At 32.0% G+C, this 16,787-nt stretch overlaps 1 long non-coding RNA gene across 1 annotated transcript; it reads right to left on the reverse strand.

Moving 5' to 3' along the window:
• Window positions 1-474: 474 nt before the first annotated feature.
• LOC111042441 lies at window positions 475-16,176 on the reverse strand. Its single transcript, XR_002605434.1, has 2 exons — window positions 14,735-16,176; window positions 475-850 (listed from the first exon to the last, which is right to left on the reverse strand). It is a non-coding gene; the product is annotated as an uncharacterized LOC111042441 (long non-coding RNA).
• Between the last annotated feature and the right edge of the window lie 611 nt (window positions 16,177-16,787).

Below are 16,787 nucleotides of genomic sequence, written 5' to 3' on the forward strand. Positions count from 1 at the left end.
TAAAAATCGAGAAAGGCAAAACAAAAAAGAACGAATAATAAATAAGAAAGCGCAGCGCGTGGAGGAGCCTGCAGGGAAATGATGGCCGAAGCAATTAAAACTCTTAAAAAGAAAATCGACCCCTCGCTTAGGGCTACTCCCGCCAGTTTTTAATCACGCAGCAGCAGTCTTCTTTATTTCGTTCGTTCGTTTGTTACCCTGCGCGCGTCCTACCACCGCTCTCGGGCCGACACCGCCGCCGTAGTCGACCTACGGTTTTCCGAATCTTTTAATTTTTTTTTTTTTGTAATAATAAAGCAAAAAAAAAAGGGGGAAAGGGAGACAGTGGAGGAGTGGGTATAAAGACGGAGTAAAAGAATTATGAGAAAAACTTCTCTCGTTGGTCCAATTTCCAAAACACAACGAGCATAATAATAATAATAATAATAATAATAATAATAACAACAAAAACGAGAGAAAACCGGCGAACGAGAATTGAACGAAAAAGTAAAATATATTTCCAAACAAAAATACATAGTACTTATTTTATATATACTTATTATACATAGCAAATTTCCACGAGAAACAAACTTTTACTCGTTGAACTGTGTTTTAATTAAAACATTTTCTCATTTTAACCGAACTAAACATATCGGAATAAATTGTTTCGATTCAGTTATGTTATTTTTTCGGACAATATTGTATTGTATTAGTAGCAACTCAAAAAAATGAATGCATCTTCATTGTGTGTAATACAAAAACCCAAGCGAATCAATTTCGAATGTTGGCTTCCGATTTTAACCTCTATCTGGTGAATTGCGACGTCTAGAGTCTCTCGAAATATTGTTTTGTCTTGTCCACCATGGTCAACCTGAAACCAAAATAAATTATAAGTCATTTTTGAGAGAGTTAGTAGTGAGTGTGGGCGGCGATTATAAATAATATAACAATGTTATTTCTTATTTAAGACACATCAAATGGTATAAGATAATCAATAACGTAATAAACCTATACCTAATAGTTATCATGTATTACAATAAATTGTTGGGTTATTAGCTTATGGCTTTAATTTGCCTAAATAATGATAAATTTAATATATTGGATGATCAGTTTTGGTTAAAACAGAATATTGTAACTTGTAAGCTACAATGATCGTATTTAGTTCTGTCGAAATTGTGTTGAACAGATTATGTTCCATTCTTTAACATTTAAAACTTCTAGTTTCACTTAGTAAAGTTCATCTCGTTCATTAAAGTACATACCAATTCAGTAGCACTGGGTACACTAATCAGGTGTGTACTTTTACTCATTGGCTTAGTAGATTTTATTTTTTGGTTAAAAGCATGCTGAACACACATGTGTTATCTTTGTCTGACAATTAATTTACAACATAGTAAGTCTAGCAGAACCAATTTTCTAATGTAAGTCTTAATATTAGAGGGAATCCACCTATTATAAAATGTTATGGTAAGCATATTATCTAGGAATCTGGGATGTATATCTAAAATAAATTATCTCACACTTTGGTTTTTAATGATGCTCATATACATTTTAAAATGATTTATAACCATGTAAAATATTACAAATTTAAGGTTCTCATAATTCGGTTTAAAATTTAAATATCCATCAATAAAATCTTAAAAGACCTCTTAGATAATAATCCTACCCAAAGTGACATTTTTTAAACTTATTATATCATAGTGAAGACAACCCGAACTTGTAAATATTATTGCAAGACAAAAAATATAAAAATAAATTGTTATCTATTTGTATGGGTTACCAGGCTGCAACAAAGTATTTATTTCGTTCGTATTTTTCCTAAAGATGTATAGGTATAGTACGTATAAGCGAAATTTGGGGGTTACTTGGGGTGCTTAGTAGTTAGCACCCCCGATTTTGAAATTAGCACTCCCAAATTTGTTCATATTAATTTACATTTTAATAGTCATTATGCATGTATCCACAACCATGAGATAATATAAAAAAATAAAGGGGCTTCAGCACCCCCAGTTTTTTCATTGAAATTGCACCACTGCTATCATTGAATCTATGAAGTTTTAAATGTCAAACAAAACACGTTATGGTCCACATTACCCATTTCAATAATTTTAGGTAGCTCGAAACGAAACGTATAAATATAATAACAATATAAATAAAATGCATAGGTAAACTATATGGTAGGTACTGCTCTTGGAATTATATAGACACAGTTGCATGGGCCACAAATTGGAATAGAGTTTTTCCTGATTATTTTGGTTTCTGAAACGACTGCAGGGTAAAACCATGGTCACACACCATGTACCTACTCAAAATTCAAACTATAAATACTGGAATTATAGACTTGAAATTTGAATATTATATTAGGTACCTATTATTTATTATTACAATATTGATTATTGACTATACAAATCCTACGCACTACTGTGTAGTAATAAGCCGACAACGACAACCTATTAAAAAAAAACACATACCTATAATATACACATATAGGTACACATTTCCTTCACACCGAACTATTAGTGTATTTTAAGATCGTTACTCTTCTAATTTCATAGAACGAAATTAATTAAAAACGGTTCTCAGTGCAAAGAGCCTATACTGTCTTTTTTGTAGACATTTAGATAGTGTGTAATGGACAATCTGTACGATCTAAAGTCGTTCTGGTTACTACGGTAACACAGGCACACAGCAACAACCGTTTAATAAGTAAAACGTATACTGGTTATTTATTTATTTATTCATTTGTTTTTTCGGATCGAATCGAGTCAAGGGGCAAGGGAGTGGCGTGGTGGTAGTTGGTGGTGTTTCTTGGAGATATTCAATAAAAACGCGAACAAATCTAAATGCGCGTTCATGAATAAAAAACTGTTTTTTAGACGATAATTAGTGTACGCGGCGATAAACAATACATAATTTACGCGTGGCAATCACGTCTGGAATCCGAATGGCAGCTATAAGTAACAAAGAAAAAATTGACGTGGTGGGGGTGGCCGGCGAGTAGAAAGAAAGCAAATAACGTTTTTCAAAAACTTCGCGAAACGAGGTTATGGTTTCTTTTTGTAAATAATATATACAGAAATATGGCGAAAATCACTCAAAATACTTTATTGTACACCCCTTAAAAGTTTTTTTTTAATAGTTTCATACTTACCAACCCCCTATAGCTGTCATACAGCCCCCTCACCAGTGCCACCTCGCGTTATACGTTGGAATCGGTCCAATTTAAAAATTCAATTATATGCGAGGAAATATTGTTTCCAAAAAACTGTAACGGTTAATAATTATTAATTAATATTATAAATCGATTAAGACGGTTTTCAGTGGAGAAGAAAACTTATTGAAAACTTTTGTAGAACAAGTCTCTATAGTAATAAAATAATCGAAAATAACTATTTCTCTGTTATAGGTATATAGTCGATTTTCCCTCTGGACTTAATTGATATAGGTAGGTACTGGAAGTGATCGCAACGTATACCCATGTACATTATACATATTGTGATCCAAGAATTACGATCGCGTCACGTGGACATTTTATACAAGTGACGTACGTCGTTATTTTATTTTCGAGTGTTATTTTAATTGTACTTTGACGCCATTACATAATTTCTTTAGCATTACAACGCACAAATGCGGTTTTGCCCAAAGTGTTGGGTTCGAATCCCACATGGTGCGTATTTTTATCGTCGAATTCTACTGACACACTGGTCGTATATTATACGAGACTATATCAGAAATCAGATGACACACAAGAAGTGAGATTCGAACCTATTTTTTACTTTACTTCTCCACGGTTCATCACTGGGCTCTCTGGGCTCCCGATGTTTTATAACTAATTATAATCATAGATAATAAAAACATGCAGGATGGGACATCGCAGATTGAGGCCACTATATTTTTGCGGTTGGGAGGTGATAAAAAATTGACGCCGTTTGTTTACATTTTTGTAAAGTACCATCACAGAATAAATAAATATGATTATTTATAATATGAACCACCTATTTGAGGTACGACGTAAGTCCATTAAAGGTAATTTAGAGAAAACAAGAAAAAACTGTTTTTACTCATACATGGTTATTTCTCTTTCGTACTGATTGTTTACAGTGATAAAATTAAATATTTTTTTTTTGCAAATGTTCACACATGATCCGTCTATCATTTGATAACACATTCCACTCAATATCTCAATTTGTGATATTTTATGACTTACGCCGTTTCTCAAATAGGTGGTTCATATGTACTCGATAAAGGTATACACGTATTTTCCTTCAATTGGAATCATTGATCAGTGATCACCGTTAGGCGCTAATAAAACTTTATATCCTATCCATGTCTTTATTATCTATGTTTATGAATACATATATTATGAAACATCTATGACCTATCTAACAAGGTATAATGTGTTGGCGTAGTACGGTTGAGCAAATAACACGAGTACACATCAGAGTCACATTGTGGATTATCACTGAATTAATATAAATATAAATATTATAAATTAATAATAATATTAATATAATATTTTAATGGTCATCTGCTAAAAACATCTATTTATGATTTTTCATGTACAGTAAGGATTTATAATTACTTAAGAGATATGCTTATTATCTGTATAGTATGACAAATATTATAAAATATTAATTGTAATGTTATTGGAAGCGTCCATAAATTATTTTTTAAAAAAAATGGTTAAATGTTGATTAGAACAAAAGCTATTTAATTTATCAATGACTTTTTGTTACACCTTCTGTATTGTATGATACCTTATAATTTTAAACACATAAATACATACTATTACGTAATTTTACGAGCTGTAGTGTACATATTATTAATTTTTATTACAACAAGTATATTTATTGTAAAGTATCGAAACTCAAGTCCAAGTACGATTTTACAAAAAAAGTCCAAATACAGTACAAATTTACTGACAGTAAATCAGTGCGCGAACACGCTATAATACAGTTCACGCGTCAGGCGTGGATCCAGGGAATTTAATATTAGTTGTCATCAAATTATTTTTGTCTTGACATCTCAGTTTTTCACTGTCACATGTACATTTCATACAACTTTTTTGGTCTTTTATGTTGCGTTTATAGTTATTTATACGTTCATTAAAACAACATGGCAATAAACTGATGCGCCCCGCAAAGCCTTTGGACTAGTGTTCGGAAGTCTGTACCTGTACGTCTCGCGCGCCGGTGAACCACTAATTAAATTACGAAAAACGCGTGAGGGGGGGGGGGACGTAAAAAACCCAAGTCCGATTTATTTGTCATCGCCGCACAATAGGCACGTGCTTACTGCGTAATATAGACGATTCACCGCCTCCACCGACGTAACAATAGGACAGGCTTTATATAATAATAATGATAATAATGTTTACGGTTGGTTTAATGCGTGCACAAAACACGGTCTCGCACTAGATTCTCAAGGTTTTATTATTTCTTACTTATAAGAGTATATTATGTTGTCGAGAAAATAATACTTTTCGTAGGTATAGGTATATACAATATAGCCACCGACACCACCGCGCCCTATTACTATACCACAACCCCTGCTTCGGTAACAGCGGTCGGCAGGCCCGCAAAATAATAGTATAATAATAATATATTGCCGCCTCACTGTTTTATATTCCGTTACCTCTGTGTCGCCGCTTATAATCTCGGCGCGAGCGCTCTTAAACGGCTCCCCTTTTTTTTATTTCGGCCCCGCTTGAGGTATTTACAAAATGTCCTCTCCACCGCGAGAAAACTTCTTCCCCAATAGCTCTTCATTTACTTCTTATCCCTTTTTCCCCTCTCTCCACCGCGAGCCTATAATGCCGCCGCGGAGAAGTCCAATTGCCGCCGTACCGAGATTTCAACGATCTTACAATATTACACTGCTGCTGAACGGCGTATTGATGGCATACATCGTTTTTCTTTTTGTAATCATTCTCTTTTCACATTTTTTTATGTACATATACATAATATAAAACATGCTATGTACTTGAGACGATACTTCTTACCTATATAAGTTTTTTTTTCATAGAAAACGATTTTTAGATAACTTTTTCTGAGTTGCCGCTGTATAGACCTTTGCACACATCGACATTTCACATATTTATTAACTATTTAATAACCTTTTCCTCAGGCCATCTGTGGTATTAATGATAAACAGTAAATTATTAATTAGACACGTTTAGCATATTTATTTTCACTTTTATTAAATACCTTATTAAATACCTATTAAATACCTTCACTTTTATATATTTATTTACATCCTAACATACACATAATCTCTGTGTTTGAATTTGAGATTTATGCAGTCTGCACCAGTTAAACTCTCTTTCTCCATTACCTTTAGGCATACTATCATTAAAAAATAAGACAACAACGCTATTGCATAGATTTGGATACAGTTATTGTTATTGTTATTAATTTTCAGTACTCAACAGTTCAATAATCTATAGCCAAAAATGTAAAAATTTATTACGTCATTTTGATTTTAAGACTAATAATTGTGTTTAAAAGGAACTCGGAACAAATACACTTAAATGTGTATGTATATTATAATATATGCATGCTGTATAAATATCATTAATTTAATTACATTTTTGAAAATGGTTAATCCAAACACGAAATTTTGTAATATTATGGTTTTTAAATTACGCTTGCTATACAGTTTCCTATAGCGGTTTCATTTTCATCCCCTTCCAATTATATTGACCACTCTTAGTTGGGAAAATGGGCAATTATCATTTTTTTCGGTTAAGTTATTCATTTTGGTTAGATACAATGTATACAAATAATTATAATTGAACCTTTCTGGCTATTATGGACATTTGCATTTTAATCGTATTCCTATTGTAGTTTTACATTTTAAGTGAGTTTTTAATACGATTATGTGTTTATCTGTAAACTAAAGATATAATTTTGAATATTGAGTACAAAAGAAGATGTTTTTTTGTGTGTTAAAATAATATTTTTTTATAAATAATAATAAAACAATTATTTTTTATTTTTGTTGTAGTTATACATGATACATTTTTTAGCTATATATTAGATTAAAATATTAATACATTAGATTTTATATTTTATGGATATAAAAAGCATGAAATTAAATTTGTATTCTTAAAATATTATTATAATAGCAGCTGGAGTTATAAATAAATAAAACTATTTCAGTAATAATAAAATATAGTAATAGGCAATAGGCATGTAGGTAGGTTAGACATTAGGCTAGGATATATCATACAACTTACAATAATATAATATAATAAAAACTACTAAATAATACTTATTATACGTAGGTTATACCTTAAGTACTTACTTACGTATTGTTATTTGTAGGTACCTACCATGTGAGGTATCATGAAAAAAACAATACCTAATGAAGTTTCATAACTTTTGTCAATGCGAAAATCACTATCAGTCATTTTAAAATGTGAATACAAAAGTAATATTTTACATTTATACATCTTTTACGAATTGATAAATCCGACGAAGAATCAACTAAATAATAATTGTAAATATGATCTATACAAATATTAAATGTTTTTGTAACCTAACATAATGCACGGTGTCATTAGACCTATCCATACGTTGTATGTGTGTTAGTGTATCACTGTATTAGTATATAATAAATACCTTTACAGTATACAATACTGTGTACATGTTCAATGGGTGTGCTTAAACCTAGATATTAAGATGGACATCAAGTATTAGAGATTATTAGAACATTGATCACCATACGGCATACGATAAATTAAAAAAGATCAATAGGTAATACAATTATTCCAAAAAAATGCTTTCTGGAACTCTGGAAGTCTGCAGTTAATGCTATAGGTTTTATTATAAATCATAATAATATTTCGCTAACGCTGTCAAAATTAAAATCTATATACCTATATCTGTGTATATAGTTTAATAATTAATAGTAATCCCATTATTAGTATTATAAGTAGAAGCTTAGATTAATAAATTAATACAGAGTACTGAGTAGGCATTCATTATTTGTGGTATTATGTTTCAAGGGTATTAAAGTCGCTTTTCAACCGTTATAAGTTATAAGTTATAACACACGCGGACACGAGAAAACAATTCTGCAGGTTTATTCAGAGGCACATTGTATTTTTTTTCTCAGCAGAGTCGCAACGAATCTATGGTTAGCTATGTTTTATTCTTTATCAGTTTTCAAGTTAAATATTTTATTCTCAAGACGTGTTCATTAATTTATATCACTAAGCCATTCACATATTTAACACATTCTTGTCTACAGGTTACTGTACGCTTAAGTCATCATGCTATGCAACACGGTTTAAGTGACTTTACCAAAATAATTTATTCTTCACACACATATATATATATATAACTTCAATATGATGGGGTTATAATATCATATTTTCATTTTTAAATAGTTATACTAAAACCTTAAATGTTTGTAAAGGAGTCATTAGAGCACGTTAACAACGTCTGACACGAGCTATAACAAGATTATAAGCTTTTAATTATACGAAATACCACGTCCTCAAATAAAGCTCTTTAAAACCGTTCAAATAATGTTGATGGTTAAATTAGTTTTGTTTGGTTTTGGATAAAACATGTATCAAGTTGTACATACATGATACACACTATGATTTCTCAACTTTTTTTTCCTGTATAACCGACAGCAAAGGATGCTCTGTTTTAACAATGCTTACGCCTTTGCTGCCTGATTTCTTAACTTAATGTTGATTGTTGACACAATGATACGTTTATACCTTATAATATTTTCTTTCCCGTGATATTTAAAAATACAATTAATATAGGATACCAACCATATGTTACAGTATATCCACGTTCATTTATTAAACACTTAATTTTAAAAGTTAGCAATATATATTTCCCATTATGTTAAATGATACTATAACTTATATTAGTTATATTCAGTATACTGGTCTTATTATGATAACTTATTTCAACTTCATTTTTATCTGTGTATCTAATGTATTAAATCTTAACTATTTTTTTATAATATTATGGTTTCGTAAGTTTCGTATATTATTTAAATTCAAATAACTCTCGCAATGAAGACTATATTTATAATTGTTATTGTTATTATTATAAGTGGATTAATTCATAAATAGTATATAATTTACATACAATATCCTTTTTTCTGTTGCAGTTCTTACTTTGACAAGCGACATTGTATATCTAATATCTATTGATTGTTACGTAAAATGTTTATTCAATGAACTGTAATAAATAAATACTGTATAGGATAAACAGAATTCTTGAGAAATGTATTTGTATAATGCTAATAATAAACGTGTAAGTGTGTAACATGAAATAATATCTAGTTTTATTAAAACACGGTATATAGGTAATTACCACTTTTATTTTAATCGTATAGTGCAAAGTGACTAGTCTTAAGGTAAGTTCTTGCATTGTACTGTACAACATTAAATTATCAAGGTCCGTTTGACCTATGTGTATTAAGTTATTATTATACTATCAAAAGAAAATAATAACTATGGTTTTTTATGGACACAGAATCCGACGAAAAGAAGTTAGGTTAATACACTCGATATATATGTGGTACCTATAGCTCTGGTAAAGCGAATGACTTAACTTAATATGATTACACGAGTGTCAGAAAAAGTTTATTTAACGAGGCGGTTACGAATTGGCGAGGATGCCTGCCTGCACCCTCGTCAAGCGGGTTGCCATTTTATATAACTGCTAAAACGTATCAGAAGTGACGTGTACGAAATTGACAGTCATTGTATATTGTTTATTTGCTTGCTGTATATTATATTGGACGTCAATTCCGATAAAAAATAAAAACCGTTACTCTAGATTTGAGACCGAATGGAAAGTTTTTCGTATTATTTATAACACACTCGAGGAACTATTATACTGTAAGATCTATGTACGAGACGTGAGTACGGAATATTTTTCTTGTAAAGTGAATAAAATGACAATAATGCGCGTCAGAACTGTCTGAGGAGAAAAAATTCCCGGCACCGACAGTAGTATAAAATAAAAAAAATAATAATAAAAAAAATAACTACGGGAGTAGAAAAATTCAACTCCCTGGAAACGGCGACGACGACAACGTCAAAAGGGAAAAAGACAACACTTCCTTCCGCCGAATCGATAAAATTGAAAGATTTTAAGGAAATACAGTGGCGGGGTACAGAGGGTTAAAAAGAAAAACGGAGTTGCGATATGAAAAACGGTGGCGGCAGAATCGTCGTCGTGTTGTGTATAGCCGCCACCACTGCTCGTCAAGACCAATAGCCCCGGCGGGCGGTGAGGATGCTGGGCGGCAGACTCGCGGGTGGGGGTGGTTTCTGTTTTAATGGAACCCTCCTCACCATTCAAATCCCCAGCCCCCGCCCGAGAGTAAACGAAAAGAAGGTGGGTCGGTAAAAATTTAATCTTCTCTTCGGCCGGTTCGCCACCACCCCCGACAGGCGCCGCCGCCACCGCCGGCCAACGTCTCCGGGTGTATTTTTTTTCCGCGTCGATCCACTACTCACACCCTCTCTAACCTCCCCACTTATATATATACATGTACAGTTGTACGTATATACCGGACCCTTTTTATTCATCCCCGCGTCCTTTGGTTTTTTTTTGTCTGCCCCCGTTTCGAAATCTCCGTTAAGTAAGAATAATGGCGACCGTTTTTTTTCATCATTGCCCCCACCGCCTACTACTGTATTATATATATAAACTAAACGAAACTAATTCCGAAACAATAATTACATCTTTTCCTCGTAAATTGTCGTCGTCTTGGTCTTTTGCTAGCGATTTCTTGGACGTCGACGTCATGCTGTAGTCCGCGAGGATACGTTGATAAATTACGTCGCTTATTAGGTATAGGTTTTTTGTTTTCTGATTAATATGAAGTACCTAATATATGATATAAAATAGTTTGTATAGGTAATTGTCATCTTTTGACAGTAATTTTTTATAAAGTCAGTCGCCAGGGGTCGGGAGATACAAAAAATAAATAAGTTCGATTATCTGACGAAACATCAATAAATTACTTGTCGACAATGTCATCGCTTTTAAATATAATACTATATAATACTATAAATTAATGACTATTGCTACGATTAAAAATGGGATGTACCTATAGGTTTAACATCGTTTTTAATTTATGTTTTTAACTAGGTATTTATCAAGAAGAAGGTTCACATTTTTAAGCATTACACAGCCTATAAGATATACAGGTGGTTTACGAGTGATTCATTTGTACTCACTACTAAGTATAATATGTAGTAAACTAGTAACTCTGGTTAATATAGTATATACTATTAATCTCCAATACAAATAAAGAATAATTTATTGTGTCAATTGAAATTAAATTTATCGATTTCGTTTAATTTAATAGTACTTACATTGTAAGTCTACGACTTACGAGCATTTAATAACAAACTATTCGTATGAAAACTGATTATGTATACAACATATAAATTGGGACGATGGATGATGATGAACATTTTTAATTTTCTACTGTGAGCCTTGAGGTAATACCTAAAACATATAATGTGTATTGATATCGATCGATCGTTGCTAAATTAGTAACGACAATAGTTTCTCAATAATAATACAAACACCATTATAGTAGGATTATTGTAAAGTTATAAGTATAATCATTTTGAATTAATTTTTTTACCGGCGATTCTATAAAATATTAATTTAATTTCAATATTGATGTTAACAATAATATTCAAAACAATTGTCGTTATTTTTTATGGAAAAAAATATATTGAGTGAGAATCGAAAATCGATTGTACCTAATTATAAAATACTAAAGTACATATTACAGATTATATGGTTATGATTTTATTACTATTTATTATGTTTGGGTCAATTTATATACTGGAATAAAATAATTCATAAGTCATAACGGACGAGAGGATAACTTTAATTTAGAATAAGTGTGCCTTTATCTCGTAATAGTCATTACTTGTATTAGGTGTTATAGAATTATAAATTGCTTTAATGTTGTAAGACAAGTGTAAATGTTGATGTGAAGTACTACTGATGAGTGATGTTTTAGTTGGATGTGCAGGGGTATACGCTCCACCCTTTGGTGAGTAATACGGAATTCCGTTACTATATTATATACCTTTGACTTGGAGGCCACTACATAATATTATTAAACATTCTACATATATATTCTATTGTACATTTTTAAAATAAACAATAGTAAGATAAACAATTAATTAATTTTTAGTGCTTCAATGTCTTCAATTTTGCAGACAACAGTGATTGTGTTTACTTAAGTTAGAAATGCACGGAATACTGGAATTATGTATAATATAAATATTTATTGAAAAATAATAAGTTTCTATTGTATTGAGTAAATATGATTTCAAAAATATAATATATTTAATCAATCTTGACCTTATATTTTATTATAAAATTGACAGCTTTGAAGTGAAATATTCAAATTAACTACTCGTAATTATGATAAGGGGTTGAAAATGTCTTTTTAAGTTTCACAGTTATTAGTTGATGTTAAAATATAGGTATAATATTAAATAATTTATTTAAAATAGCCTATTTTGTAACGATATCTCGATAGGATGCTAAAACCGTCTTAAAAATTTGTAAACGTGTGTTACACATTTTGTATGATATTATTATATTTGTTCCTACTTTTTTTACATTGAAAAAATTATTACTTTTTACTTATTAGACATATTATTAGACAAATAGGTACTTGATATAAAATCATCATTTAATTTTCGTACTGTGGTTCGTATATGGTTTCAATGTTAACTTTAAGCCGTAATATGTTCAATATACTTTTAAGTTAATTAAATTAAAAACCGTTGAATGTGTATTGATTTTTGATAATTCCATTAAACGTTAAAAAGTGCTTTTTCTTTAACCTTTTATAGTTGGCTATTTAAAATAGGTATATAATTTTACATTTCGGCGTATATAGCACGAGCATCCATTGAAAGGTATGTTAATTAAAACTTTTTTTATTTTCTTGTAAATGCTCGAAAAAGTAATTTAAACTCTTTGATATTCACTTCCTGGCATCGTCTAAAAATAAAAATAATCGTTCATTTTTCTATAATGGTAAAATATAATTTGATAACGAACTAATTTATAATTTTGAGAATTACTGATACATTATTAACAAATTAATTAAAATACATCATTATAAAACTAATTAAAAATAAACATACGAATTTCGCGCTGTTGTTTGAACTCGAACGGGGATTTAAATATTTTAATTCGACATTTAAATATTTATTTAATAGTTTAAATAATATTTTTTGCGCTGATTAATCAATGTTATTGGCGGCGGACGACGGTTTATCCGACACGGTCGATGACAGCTGGAGAAATCATTCGTAAACACGGATAAAATAAAAGTATAATGAAAAAAGCATACCCGAAACAGTTGAAAAAAAATTACTCTATCGATTTAAAAATAATATCATTGAATTGCAATGATTAAAATCTCGTTATGAACAACCACAGCGCACGCAATAACAATAAACTTTAGGTAAACACTGTTTATAAGGAAGTCGCGCACTGCGAAAAAAGCGCACGAAATGCATTAAATGAAATTATACCGCGTGCGTCGGATAACATCGTGTTATTGGAGTGTTACATTATGTAGTTTTGCGTGGTGATTGCATTTCCGGTGAGTTGTTCGGTGCTCGTAATACTTACCACCCGAAGAACGTGAGGCGAGTATTTATTATTGATACCCCGTCCGACGCGGCGAGGGGGTTCGAGGGGTTTATTATTTTTTAATTGACCGTCTTCTCGCTACATCTATACAGTTTATACACACATCCATCTATAAAAATTATACAGGTTGATTGAGGCAATGGAATCTTAAGAAGAAAAAATCATTATTTTTAAGAAAACATACAATTTTACTATAGTTTCCCATGGCTATCAATGTTCGCTGTTGTAATGTAAAACTCCCGGGGAGTTTATTCCAATACAGTTTGCCTAAAGGTTAACGATAAAATCGTATAATTATATTACATTATAGGTAAAATACGGTGCTAAGTAAAGCAGTCGAGTAGTAGCTATTATTGCTTGCAGGCTATAATGTATAATAATATTATTATATTATGTTCATTGTATACGGATAGTCGGAATACGATCAATTATTTTACCCACTTGACGGGCAAATTTATCGGGAAAAACGGAGATGGCATCGGGATGTGCGAGTGAAGAGGGTGGGTTGCGTCACGGAAATCGGAGGTGCGGGGAGGATATACGTAGAAGCTCTCGAAGACGTTACACCCGGGCGGACGGGGCGCGGGTGCAGATGAGGGTCGGCGCTCACGGATAGCGGCAAGATGATTTTTCGTTCTCGTTACAAATTAAAATAATTAAAAACGAACCTACGGGAGTGGAAAAAATGAATACAATTATTGCCAAACGAATTCGGTTGCCATAGTGATTAATGGTTGGCGGAGCCAGGCATTAACAGCGACCGATTGGAAAAAAATAATAGCTCAACCGAACAGAAAGTTCAACGCGTCTCTCGTGATGGTCTAATGTACACGTTGTGTGTGTGTCGGTGGTCTACACATTGTAGTGCCTATATTGTATGTACACAAATCCAAACCCGTTGGATTTCAAAGGTTTATTTACTCATATTATATACTAAATACGATTACGGTTTCAGATTTATCATGCTATTATATTTCTTAGGTTTTTTGTGTAATAGAACATTTATTTTCGAGCGAGAATTCTAATTTTATAATATTTTTTATTTTTGTATCGTTACAACGTGTACTTACCCGATCCGATGCGACGACGGCTCTGTCCCAGCGACGACTGACGGACAAGATAACCCTTTTGTTGGGTAAATATCGCCCGGCGCGGTTCTAAAATCCGGTTGTCCATTGTTTTACGCGGCATGAGCACATTTAATAATTAATGTAGGTAGGTACACTCACGACGAGGGCCGAACAATGAGGCCCCCTGCAAGTGGCGTTGCACCTGGACGCCCAGAGGTCAGTCACGGACTCTGTTTGCCAACAACGGCCACGTCGTTCTCGTGGGGGTTCTTTTTATTTGTGCAATGGGCATTCTTCGTCACCGCTTTGTCTATATTACATATTATTAAATAATAAGAGACTGTTGTTGCGTGTTTCTAAATCTCCGCTGCCCCAGGTCGTGTGAAACTAAGACACGAGACGGATTCAGTAGCAACGGTATTTCTATAAACGCCACTGCTACATTATACCCTCTTCGCCCGTAACAAAAGTTATCGTACCGCATAGTTTGAAAAAAGAAACCCCAATTTATAATTAGGTACGAGTTTAATCAAAAAAGTCGGCTGGACAGCGATAATTCGTCGGTATGTATCGTATACAATGCTAAGAGGTAGCAGGGGTACCCTTAGTCTATTCGAAGAACAATTTAACCCTTGTGTATGTTTTACTAAACTGATAATATTATGTGGGATGTGTAGTACTAATAGATGCATTTCATGGTATATGAATTTAAGATATTTTCTACAACGGGACGTAACGTTATGCGATATGTAAGAAATCTCGGTTTAAATTTATTACCGTTTTCAATGATTATCAGAGATTATGCGCTGTGCCGGGGACCGGCCTTATATAAGACAAGTTTTCAGTCATACTTGCAATTGAATTAGTGCGATAAAATTTCAGAAATTGATGTGAAACAAACTCGTATAATTGAATGGCGCGTTGTGTATTAAAATTCTGAATAATTTCGTTCGGCTCTTTTAATTTGGTTTTCTTAGGCATACTTATATATAGACGTGGCAACGGGTAAGAGGGGGTGCATTTATTATTATGTGTTATCACGACTGTGATTGGATTACGCACTCGTTTCAATCGAAAATGTTTTCTTAGACGACGCCACCCAATTACCGTGCCACTATCCGACACCCTAATAAAAACACAATCTAACTTCGTTGTCGTGTCGCAATTCGTTTACCGGGTAGGCAGTACGCAATAGTCTTGACAAAGTTTTGTGAAAAAAATAACAGTAGGTACTTATGTATATATATTTGTGTTTACTGAAATATTTTCGTCGATTCTTATGCGGAAAGGCCAAGGTTCAATATTATAAAAATGTACATAAATGGCAACAAATAAATATTTTATACATCCAGACAAGGAATAAATGTTGTACTGGGTGCACTGCAGTGTTGTTGACGATTACCCACATGAAATGTCGCAAAGCGCCCAAACAAAATTATCGGCTTGCCATGAAAGTGACCTTTAGATTTGGCATACTTTCTACCAGTGGCATTAAAAACGATTTAAGCTAGTCACTTGATAACTTAATTTTTAACAGCTTACATTTGTAATTCCATACATATTTTACAAACAAATTATATCTGTTCTTACGTAAATTATATAGGCAGTAGTTTAGTACACTGTTAAAATAACGGGAAATTGTGAAAATAAAATAAAATAACTAATATGGAAACGGACTTTTGTCTTATTTGTTATTGAATATATTTCGTAAAAATATATGTGTAAACTTACTGATGCTTGATATATTTTTTTATATTCGTTTTAGAAACTTAATACTCATATGTGTTGGAACAATATAGTCTATAAGTATTTTAAATTATTGAGTAATAAAGTATTTAGATTAGTTCATTACTGTTAAGGTCAAGCTAGTAATTTTATTTGATCATTTTTTTCATCGTTGAAATCAGACGGGACTAAGTATTCCATTCACGGTTATAATAATACTATGTATTTCAACACATCTCTGGACTTACCGAATTAATTTTTCTCTGATGATTCGACCACATTTTTTTTTTGTAATAATAGTTTAATGCCGTGTTATGATATTAAATCG

The sequence above is a fragment of the Myzus persicae genome, unplaced genomic scaffold (genome assembly GCF_001856785.1).
Source record: "Myzus persicae strain clone G006 unplaced genomic scaffold, MPER_G0061.0, whole genome shotgun sequence".
In the NCBI taxonomy this organism is placed as follows: domain Eukaryota; kingdom Metazoa; phylum Arthropoda; class Insecta; order Hemiptera; family Aphididae; genus Myzus; species Myzus persicae.